This window comes from Zeugodacus cucurbitae, chromosome 3, assembly GCF_028554725.1.
Source record: "Zeugodacus cucurbitae isolate PBARC_wt_2022May chromosome 3, idZeuCucr1.2, whole genome shotgun sequence".
Taxonomy (NCBI): Eukaryota; Metazoa; Arthropoda; class Insecta; order Diptera; family Tephritidae; genus Zeugodacus; species Zeugodacus cucurbitae.
The window spans coordinates 22,167,582-22,179,616 of NC_071668.1; positions in this window are offsets into that span (position 1 = coordinate 22,167,582).

Here is a 12,035-nt window from a genome sequence, read left to right on the forward strand (position 1 = left end):
TGACTGAGTTGGTTACACACCTATGTGTATATTGATGCATATACATATATGTATGTGTGTGTATGAGTATGTAACTTTTGGACACTCGGTAACCATTAGTTCGTAGCACTAACTCTGCCCTACACATAAAAGTGTTGCACTCAGTCAGCAACACAACAACAACATCAACACACACTCGCACAATTGTAATCACACAAATTCATAATCCTGTCAGCTCAACTGTCTGACTGCTTGACTGACTGTCAGCTAAATGTGTTGTTCGCTAGTAGAAATAAAAATAAGATGACTGTAAAGCCTCAAGCACTCTACTCCCCCCCCCCCCTATTTGTAGTTCCATAAAGGGGTCGCTGTACACACACTTTGCGCTGTTGCTCTTACTACTGCCTCCCTAACACACACACACATGTGTCTGTTGTTGTTGTTGTTGTCATTGTTGCAGTAGAGCAATTGTCAATCTCATCAATCACATGATTGACATTTTAGTTATTAGTGTTTGTACAGTTAGGAATTGAATGCCAACGAACTGACTTGACAAAGCACATACTAACTACTCACCAACTTACCCACACACCCCCCACATCAGAGTGAAGCAAGTGATACGCAGGCAAAATGCTACAGGCAATTGATTCTTTGAAATATTACGAAAAGCAATATTGCAAGCAAGGAATGCGACAGTCAAGAAAAAAAAAACAATATATTTTCGCATTTTAGCTAGCTACATTCGAAAAAGTTGGTTATGCCGTTCACATGCTGACAATATTTAAGAAACTAGCCAGGGTGCCTTTATGTTTGTAGGCAAGTGTGTTTGTTTACATACTAAATCTTGGTATATGACCCCCTTAGCAAAAGCGCAAAATATTGCGCCTTATTTGAGCGTTTTAGAATACCCAAGACCAAAAAAAAGTCAAAAGTCACTCTTACAGAGTGTTACTTAACTGTTGTTTATAATATCTGAAAATAATCAAGTTATAGTCTTACATACCAAACTACTGAGAGATGACGATATGAACGAAGTATGCCCGTCTATCTATTCATCCAAGTACTAACATCAGTCATATATTTTAGATATTTTGATGAAGCAATTTTTGGATCTCTTTATTTCTAGTAGGGGGAAGCATCGAAGCCGGAGTGCGGAACTTAATCCGCTAAACTTAACCTATTCCCAACATAAGACTCTCCCACGGAACCACCGGATTAAGTATTACTTCGTGGGAGTGACTAGACTTTTTAAGTCTATAGTACGCACTGACTGACACCTAACCTGTTGTAAATGTCTCAGTTATGTCATAATAAAAGTTGTTGCTAACAGCTCTCCATTTATCGGAGGACTTACACATGAGTGCAGTCAAATTTGCCACCGATAAACTACCTCCTAGCATAATTTTAAGCCTATCCCTTGTACTTAAAAATCGGGGGAAGTGAAAAAATATGAGTTCACAGTCTTCTATAGACTCTATGCACATCGGTTAATACGGACTAGTATCATAACGGAAATTATTTAGGTAGCTTCTAAAGCACCCGTGATCACTTAATAATTGTGATCTCTGAGTAGTAGCTAGTGGGTATGAACGCATTCGGACCATTTCCACCTTTACAAAGCGACGTTACTTGGAAAAAACTATTTGCACAAGCATTGTAACTTAATTAACTTAATAAGTTGAATTGTCATAGCGGTCTCCATTAATTGCTATATATCGAAAAGTCCATCTGAGCTATTGGTATGCCAAAAAAAAATGTTCAGTCATGTCCATATAAAACTTGAGACTTATCCTTCAAGCTATTAAAAGTGCGATAATACGCGAGGGAATAATACCAGATGCGTTAAATGATACGTGGGCAAGTTGTTTACATGTGGATAATTTAAAATCATGAATGAGGTACTATCCACCTCTGAGCGAAATTTCGTGTATCGTAAACCCCTCGACCGATTTGCCCCAAATTTTGTTCATAATACGGTTTATTTATCATCTTAGCAAAATGTGTGCAATGGGGATATAATTATGTCCACATTCAATAAAATATTACCTTGAATACCATCAAATTAATTGCCTTTACAGAGAAGCCTCAGGCTCTCACAAAGAAATTTAGGAAAAGCCTAGCACAAACAGTGATCAAAACATATGCCAACTGTGATCTAAACAGAAAAGGACAATTTGTTGAAACCATCACCGAGCCGTCTTATACCGAACATATGTATGTAAATAGGTTCGTACATCTGCTTCACTTTGTCTGGTAGACATCGGTCAATATGTAAGATGCTCTACAAATGTTTTATGTGAATATTTCACTTAAAGGATTGTGACTATTGATCTATTTTTCATACTACTATTGACAAACGATGGGAATGCTGGATTCTCTTTAAACTATCGTAACTTCAGTAGATAAATACGCCATTTTATAATCTAAGTATTTCAATCCTAAATTAATTTAATCTAATTTCCAATTGCAGTGTCTGTTTCACTGGAATCTTGTTTCAAATAACAACATGTACCAACTCAAATTCCTCAAATAATCGCACTACCTTTCTTGAAACTGAGCCCTACTTTGGAACCAAACTCAATTAAGGTAGGAAAAATTTAAAATTTTACTAATAATATAGTCATTTACAAAATTTTGTTTATTGGGTATAAGCAGACAAACTTGTTTGTGTGTATGTGTATTTGTGTGTAGAAATAGGAATAGTTGATGAATAATGTCTTTATCGAAAGTTAGAGTTGCATATGATTGATGAGAGCGCAGTAATAGCAATGAAGTTTGTGACACACACACATACACTCAAAGAGAAATACACATCAAAGTTGTAGACAGCAGAAATGACGATAGAGAGATCACAATACTGCGCACAATTCGATTGAATTTTAATTATACAAAGGCAACTTAACTTAATTTTGAAACTAAATGACTTGCTTAAGGATTAAGATTGAAACTATTTAGTGGGTCCACGGGTCTATAATATTATTTTACATTTATATATATATAAAGTATAAATATAATTGTAGAGTGTATATTAAGTTGTATTAAGAATCTAGTTCAGTTATGTTGTATTCTTCTGCATATTTGTTACAAGTTAAGTTGTTAGTCGGTTATATATAAACTTAAAGTACACCATTACGTAATCTGGGGTGCCACACTCAAATGTAAATGTAAAAGGTAAATGCTTCACGGCACAGCGCCTTTGTTCTCATTTTGCAAGTGTGTAATTTTTAAGCCAAGAAGCGCTCTTTAGAAAATTGCACCAAATGACGACAATGACGGAGCGGTAACATACATGGGTCTTCAACTTTCATCTGCTTAAGCCTTACATGTGTCTATATGTAGGATTTTATATATATGTCATTAAATACTTATTAGGGATGGTAGTTCTAAGAGTCGTAGTCGGTAATATTCGGTACTTAGTGTGACATGACAATCCCGAGCAATTTTGGTCTGTTTGGCGATTGTGTACCTTAAATTTCGATGACAAGGATGCATCATGCTAAGGAGATCCAATTGTAGAAAATTGGATTCTGTCTACAATTAAACAATGTTCAAAAAGTCGGAATCATTTAAATAAGGTTGGGTACAGAAATAAGCTCGGTAAATGTGTGCCCCAAGAGTTGACCCAAAATAGCCCATAGACCGAAATCCGATCTGAGAATCGCTGCTGAATCGTAACAAAATAAATTCATTACTGAAGTGTATGGTTGCTGTTAATGAAAAATTGAATCACTTTCGACAACGACAAGCGAAATTCGTCGTATCGAATCGCGGTGAGACGGCGCAAATGGTTTTCAAGTGAGTATTGATGATCAGGAAGTTTTTGTTGTGTGTTTGATGGGATCGACCGGGAATCAATTACTAAGAGCTGTTTTCCTAGAGCCAAACTTCTGATGCGGACCTTTGCTCTCAACAATTGGACCGTCTCAAGAAAACAATCGTCCAGAACCAGCAAGCTTTGTGTTATAGGAGAGGAATTGTGTTCCATCCGGAGTGCATCAGGTCACACACTTCGATACTGACACGCCAGAAGCTCCAGGAGCTTGTTTGGGAAGTTCATATGCATTGACCTTATATTCAGGACCTAGCATCATTCCATCTTCTTATTTACAGTTTATAATTTCGCATTTGCAGTGAAAATCATCTATGGATTTTCGGTATATCCAACTAATCTCTGAGTGAAATATTAGGTTAGATTAGGTTAGGAAGTAAGGCTGTTTTCCAAAGGGAAACACACGTAGACTTTAAAATATAGTCCTTTGTGAAGCCTGGATCCCACCTACATTAGGAGTCGCCAAAGCGCCCTGAACATACTACAATACTGCAAAGATTTTTAACTTCGATATTAGCTATTTCGCGAGACTGCTCGAAAAAGTGAGATTCAAGAAATCTCTTTCTTGATCTCGCAAAGGCGGGACATTCCAGAAGAAAGTTATGAGACGATTCTACCTCATTCTTCTCCATGTAGCTTCTACAGCTTGCGTTCGGTAAGATTTTTAACCTTACAGCGTGGATCCCAATGGAATAATGGCCAGTAAAAACCCCTACGACTAAGGAGAGGTTAGGCTTACTGAGGGCGAAAAGTTCGGTAGACTTACCCCGGGTTACCTTAGGCCAGAGGGATCTTGCGGCTGCATATGTGTTGTTAACTGACCAGCGCCTACCCAGCTCAGCTCAGGCCCATCTGTCTATTAGCAAACCGCAATAGAACAACGGTGCTCCTGCATGCTTTCATGCTTCTAATAGTGAGTCCGTCGTTCCTGACATTGCAAGCTCATCAGCCTAACAATACGCCGCGATTTCGCAGAGTGAAATTTTATTATTATAAATATTTAAATTGATTTTAGTGAGAGCAACAAATAGCGAATGAGAGCCTTATCTATATAAGGAAGGTAGGTTAGGGTAACAATGGATTTAGTTAACAAGGCACACCCTTTGATACATGAATTGCAATTGTAATCGCTGATTCTCGGGACTGCAATCTCTTAGGAGTAAGCTAGTAAACACAATTGGAGCATTTTACACACAAACGAGCCACTTAAGTGTTTCACTATGCGTTGGCAGCACCAAAATTGTCCCGTTGTAGAAAAATATACAAGGTTCTACACTCAGATATGTATGTCTATCACATGTGTGGGAAAGGTCGTACGCGTATACCCAATCAGCAGCTGGAAGTTTTTTCGGTCCTTCTAGTCTTTAAAGAAGTCTTGGCGATATTTTTTATTCCCGAAGTGAATACAATTCGTTTATGATGATTTCAATATTGAGAAGGAATACTTTAAGTAGATGAAAATAGTTGCTGATGGGTCTCTGGTTCCAAAAGTTCGTTTCATATTCCTCAAGGACTCACATACGGCTTTCGAGCAATTACTCGTGATATACGTCTAGGCTAGACCAAAAACACTCGTTTTCATCTTGAAGACTTTACTAAGGCTCATTGGGTATACTCCAGAATATATATACATATACATATCTGCTATTCTCCGCAGCATCTCAAATTGCTCCAAACGACATGCGCGTACAACAACAAAAGCAACAACTTGGACAACAAAATTGGTGTCACAGTGCACACATTTTTGTATATAGCAAATGCAATGCAAACATACAACAATTATAATAATAATAATAATAATAATGGCTGCCACGCTCGTTAATGTAACGGCACTCAGCGACGACTGCGCCAGAAGGGCAATGCAATCACAGCAGCTGCAACACAAAAGTAGCTGCAAGAAGGCACATAAGTGTTACCCCGGCGACGTCGACGCGTGGGTGAAGGGCGGGGAGAAAGGGTATACCAGTTGAGTGTACGTATCTTAGCACTTACACTTAACGTAACATAAAATTGCATTCAATTCATTTAAGAGGTGCATAATTTGTTGTCGCCGTGTTGTTGTTTATTAAATTGCCGTCGCTGTAATCGTTTGTGTTGCGAAAAGCATGTGCTAATGAAGACGTTGTTGTTGCTGGTGTCGATGTTGGCATTGCACTCGCGACCTAAATTGCTTGCAATCACTTTGATGCCTCTGTTATAATTTCACCCCATTCCATCGCAGCTTTTGTTCCTGTAAGTAAGTCGCTCATTTTGCGGAAGGGCAAATAAATTAATGTAAATTACTTTATGGTTGGCGAGGGTGGGAAGCTCGGGGCAATATACATAATGATCCACATGTGTAGAGTACTATTAATATATATTTATTATTTAGTGCTCAAAGCTAAAATTAAGGAAAGGGACATTTATTATTATTTATTCTAGCTTCATAACTGACTATTTTTTTATCGAAAATAAAAATTTATTAAGCAATAACTATGCAGGTAGTGTCAGTCTCAGTTTATAAAAGTTTCGATCAAACTTCGAAACTATAAAAATTCTCTCAATATCATTTCCGATCTAAATAGCTACTATCATGAACAACTCGTCGGCGAGTATCAGGGAATATTTCTTTATTTTAATGCATCGTCCTCGTTCCATATCCTTAAGCCGATTGATCGAGTTAGTTATGTTAGATAGTTATGTTTCAGGCTGGCGAATAGTTTTATCATAAACTTTTTATATAGGGAGGTTTTAAAGATATAGATGTTCCTACATAGGTAGCTACCAAACCTGCTATCAAAATGAGCACCTTGAATTTTTAATATACATTAGGGAATTTCCAAAGACAGGCTTATCTTTATATACTTCGAATCTTAAGAGTGAGGAGGCATACCTCTGTTTTAACGAGTGCATAAATCCATATTTGGATTGCAAAAAATTCTAGACAATCTCTTCTACCTCCCTTTTATACAGAACCTGAAGCTTAACCGAAAGTGACCGTCATTACTGAGCATAAGTGAATTATAGCAAGAAATCGGTCTTTAGATTAACCACTACCATATATAAGAATAACGAGAGATCCGATATAATTTATATCCACTATATTGGGGCAAAGATATATAAAGGCGATTTTTGACAAGTCTTAAAACAGAAATGTTATGGTGCTTGGTGGAGTGTATACATTTATCAGCAGTAACATTGTATATGAAGATGCATAGTTTTGGAAATATTTTCTGCTTTTTTTCAAATATCCTCTATATCCGAGTATATTTGTATAATCAATAACTACTTAATTTTATATTTCTTTCGATGCTTGATTAATAGCTATAGAACTTCCACTTTATTAAAAAATAGAATTTTATATTTTATCAGACATCCCTTCCATTTTCATGACAAAGTATCTGTTATTGATCTGCATTGCGAATTTTTCTTAACATAAGGAAAATTTTATCTGAAAATATCACAAATAACACTATACAATCAAATCGACTTTTTTTGGATATTGGACCAAACTGAGTTTTTCCGGGAGATTGATATATTAAAAAAAATTGTATTCCCCAATTTTCAAAGTTAGCCTTCAAGATCGAAATATTTGGTTTCGAAGTACGAAAAAGTGCTATTTTGAAATAAAAATAATAAAATAATAATAATTATTAATTACTGTATATCTTATTTTTGACTGGTGTAGCCATCGCTTACGCGGTTATAGCCGAGTCCACAACGACGCGCTATTCGTTTCTTCTTTTGGCAGTTTGGCACCCATTGGTAATGCCAATTACCACCAGGTAATGCATCGAACACTTTCCGAGCTGGAGCATTTTCGGCCCCCGCCGCTTTGTTGATCTTCAATCGGTTAATTGCTATTGGAATTCCTTCATGGTCGGATAATGGAATATCTGTTTCATCGTCGTCGATTGGGGAATCGGGTTCGCCATCTCCTGGTGTTGTACTTTCACTGCCATTCAGCAGGTCGAAGAAGTATTCCCTCCACAAACACAGTATACTCTGGTCATCAACAACTAGATCACCTCTGAGGGTCCTGCAGGATTGTGCTCCGGTCTTGATACCTTCAGTTAGTCGCCGATTCTTTTCGTAAAATTTTCGAGTATTACCCCTGTCGGCCAGCTTGTCAAGCTCTTCATATTCACGCACTTCAGTATCTTTCATTTTTTGTCTCGCTTCCCTCTTCAGCTCTCGGTATCTTTCCCATCCTGCTCGTGTTTCGGTCGATCGCAACATTGCGAGGAAGGCAGTCTGTTTTTTGACTTTTCCGAAAGCCAATGGTTTCGGTTGGAGCTGTACGTAGGGAGCTTGATATGCCGCTCCACAGTTCCTTTATACCGAGTTGCTGATAAGTGCTCTCAGAGAGCAGGAGTGCAAGACGAGTAGAAAATCGTTCGGCTGTGGGTTGTGATTTCAGCTTCTCGGTGTCGAACCTTCCTTGTGTTTGTTAACCGTGTGCGCGAAAGTATCTTTGGTCACATGTTCCTTCTCTTCGGTCGGGGCGTGGGCGCAAATAAGCAATATGTTGAGGAACCTCGCTTTGATGCGGATTGTGGGTAGACGTTCATCCAACGGGGTGAATGCCAGGACTCGGTGATGAAGTCTTTCTCCCACCACAAACCCAACAGCAAATTTGTAGTAGATACCACAAGGACCCACCTTCTTCCGTCCTAGTCTCGGCCATCGCATTTCTTTGATGACGGTGATGTCAGCCTTTACTCTTACGAGGACATCAACCAGCTCGGCAGAGACACCTTCCCAATTAAGGGTCCGGACATTTCATGTACATGCCCTTAATTCGTAGTCCTTTGTACGTTTGCAGTGGTCGTCATCTAAATTGGGGTCTCTCATCCGAGGATGTTGTTTCCTTTTCATAGGGGGTTTTTTATGTGGTGGGTTCCAAACCCTACGCACACCCGCATAAGCGGGATTCGCCTTCTCACTGTAGCTCGCCGCCAAACGGATGTCTGTTGGCTACCCAGAGGATACCTGGGTCCTTACTGTGAAATTAGTGCAATGAATTTAGAGAATATTAAAATGAATTCTTCCATATTTTCCCATTAGTCGAAATGAAAAGAATAACATTACATTTCGGTTAACCAAAAAATACTACCAACTAATAATATGAATGTGCTTTTAAATCCGGCTAAAAGTCTCTTTGCATAATTTGCTGCGCCAACTTCACTGATTCCCATTTATGTAATTACAATATTTCCAATATTAGATAAACTTTGTAAGCGCCACGATAAGCCCACGGCCATTTGTATTTGGTATATGGTATTTATGTATGTATTATGTGGCGCATACTTTTTAAATGTGTGGCTATTAAAATTGAGTTATTGCCTTATTTTTGTGCGCATGTGGCGGCGCGATCAGTGGGCGTTTGTTTGTTTGTTTGCCCAACCGCCGCCATGGCGTATGAGTAACTATTAATTGCTACTTAATTGGCTGCACACGCAAGGCAAACAAAGGCGACTTAATTTAAAACAAACCAACGCTGCACTGCATGTTGGTTAGTTTCCCAGCAAATATTTGTCATTTGTAAATTTGTATGCCACAATAAATAATAAAGTAAATATATTTATTAGGAGAATTTGCAAACTAATTCACTTTGAATACAAGTAGCAATGCATTAACAAATGCGCATTATATTATTTATAACGCAAATGCGGCAGTGAACTGTTGTGGGTGGTATGTAGTTTTATTGCTTTTATATTAGAGTAATTTCCATGTAATTTAAAAAATGTAGTTTTCAGTAGTAATTTTAGTTGTATTCAAACATAAAGTGTATATATGTATATTAGGGTGGCCCTTATTTTCCAAAGTATTCCGATTCTCGATCGCACCCCCTAGAAATATGCGAAAAGCCCAAAAACTAGTATATACAAAGTTTTGGGTCAATTAAAAAAGGTTTAGAGGTTGCGCAAGGAGCTTGAAATCCTGAAAAATTAAGAATTTGTGCCATTTTTATGTCTCAGACTTCCATATTTCAAAGCGGATAACGGATTTCATTTCCGTTATACTCTGGAGAGATCGACAATTTTTTTTTAATCTAAAAATTATAGTGTGAAGCGCTATCGGATATTTTTTAAGTTTGAGCGTCTAAAACTAGATTTTCGGAATCTCTTTATATAGATATATCCAAACTGCATGGGTCTTTCAAAAGCGAGACTGGTCTACTTATTAGCTTTTGTAAGTCCTTTAATTCACTTCAAAGTTGGACTTCAGAAAACACTACCAGAAAAAAATTTAGTACAGAGAGCATAGAGAGCCAATCCATGTTATGATAAAGTGAGAAAACCTCCATATTGAACCCTTAAATATCCAAAACAAAATTAGTATTACGAAGCTCCTTTCCTTATTTCGTCTAAGCATTGCGCTATGATACCATTGAAGATTTCCGATAGTATTGGTACTCCTAAAGAAATCTCTTCAGTGGAGAGGTCCTTTTGGCATTTTGTGGAGCGTAAAGGTCCTTTCTATTGCTTTCTCTGGGCAAGATCCATCTCAGCGCGATCATTGGTGTGCTTACTGGACATTGTCCAATGGGTACCCATGCGTTGGGACTTGGGATCTTGGCTGATGCAAGTTGCCAAAGCTGTGTGGAGGAAGGCGAGGTGGAATCATCTAAGCATTTCCTTCTCCATTGTCCAGCTTTTGTCAGACTGAGGTTGACACACCGCGATCCTAGCGAATTGGCTGGAATCGACATTAGCCGTTTAAAGAAATTCCAAGCGTTTTGCTGAATCTTAAGGGTCTTTGATCGACTGTGAGTTTGACAAATATCTCAATGGACAGCGCAAAGCTGTCTAAGTGAGATTTTCTGTTTTTTGCAGAGATCTGCCTACAAACCTAACCTAATATAACCTAAAGAAATCTCTTTGGTAAATTTCGAGAAATATATTTTTGCTCATGGTAACGTTAAGGAAGGCTCCACATAGGGTCTTATATGTAAATATATAGGTAAAATATTTGAAACATCATTTCTCTGCACCAAATCAAACAGAAACAGTTTTGGTTTTAAAAAGTACGGAACAGATGACAGAAGCTTTTTCGGACCTCGAATAAATATTTGGAGTCTATAGGTTAGGAATTCTTTCAATACTTGATCCAACTCATGGTTTGCATTTATTTCCGTCCAACTACCATGGTGTATTAGAAAAACTTGAAGTTGATGAAAATACGTCCGTATTACCGTCCAATTTTTTTTATCTCATTGAGGTTTGAAAGATTTTAACAAGCTTCTTTGAATTCACCTGGTCTGAAAGCTTAAAAAGAATGTTGATATAATATATGCATATTAACTTCCTGAATATTCGTGGCCTACGGTATGCAAATAAAGGTAGAATTGCTCTAAAAATATTACTTGTTTGGTCCAGGAGGCCCATGGTCTACATCTAAAGGTTTAAGTCTTTCATTTCCATTATATGAAGTCAGCCGTCGCTTTAAAAGACAACGTAAGCTAAGGTATTAGTAACAGTTCTCAGCGAATTTTTCTTATACTTCGACTTATTAGGGGTTCTCCACTTTTATATATGTGGATTCTGAAGACCTCTCCGAGTTTTAGGAATAGTGATAAAACTATAAAGAAAATTACATATGGGATAGTTATCTCACTCTCATCTACAAAAAAAACCTGCCAAATGCCAACAATTCCCCTCCTCATCATTAATTATTAAATCCCTTCGAATACGACTACTTGAACAGCTTTATCATATAATCTCGATTACTTTCATTTCCGTTTCAATTGCAAGTTACAAAAATAGTTCTGTTGAAGCAGCAGAAGATTACGCTGAAGTACTGTACAAACACACAAGCGCCATGCAAGTGCTTAATAGCACAACAACCGCACCGTACCTTCCCCCTCCCCGTGTCGGACTCAAATTATTTGCCAACTACTTTACCGCGAAGCAGAGTTTAGTTAACCGCAACATTGCGTTGTCCTATTTGGCGGGCACACACAAAAGGAAACCGAAGTGAAGCATAAAATTGAAATCAATTGTGCTGCATTTAGCTTGTGGCGAATGTGGCGCTCAGCGCTCAACCAGCGCGGCAAGGCGCCAGCGACGGCCAAGTGGAGCGAAGTAAAATGATGAATTTTTGGTGGAATTTACAAGCGACGCAGCGACATTTGGTGGGGTGGAGGGAGGAGGGGACGGGTGTGTTGGCGGTTCGAGTACTGCTGCGAAAACCTCAATGCGATTTAATGGCGTTGGGGGGTATCAGGTATATGCGTGTGTGTCTG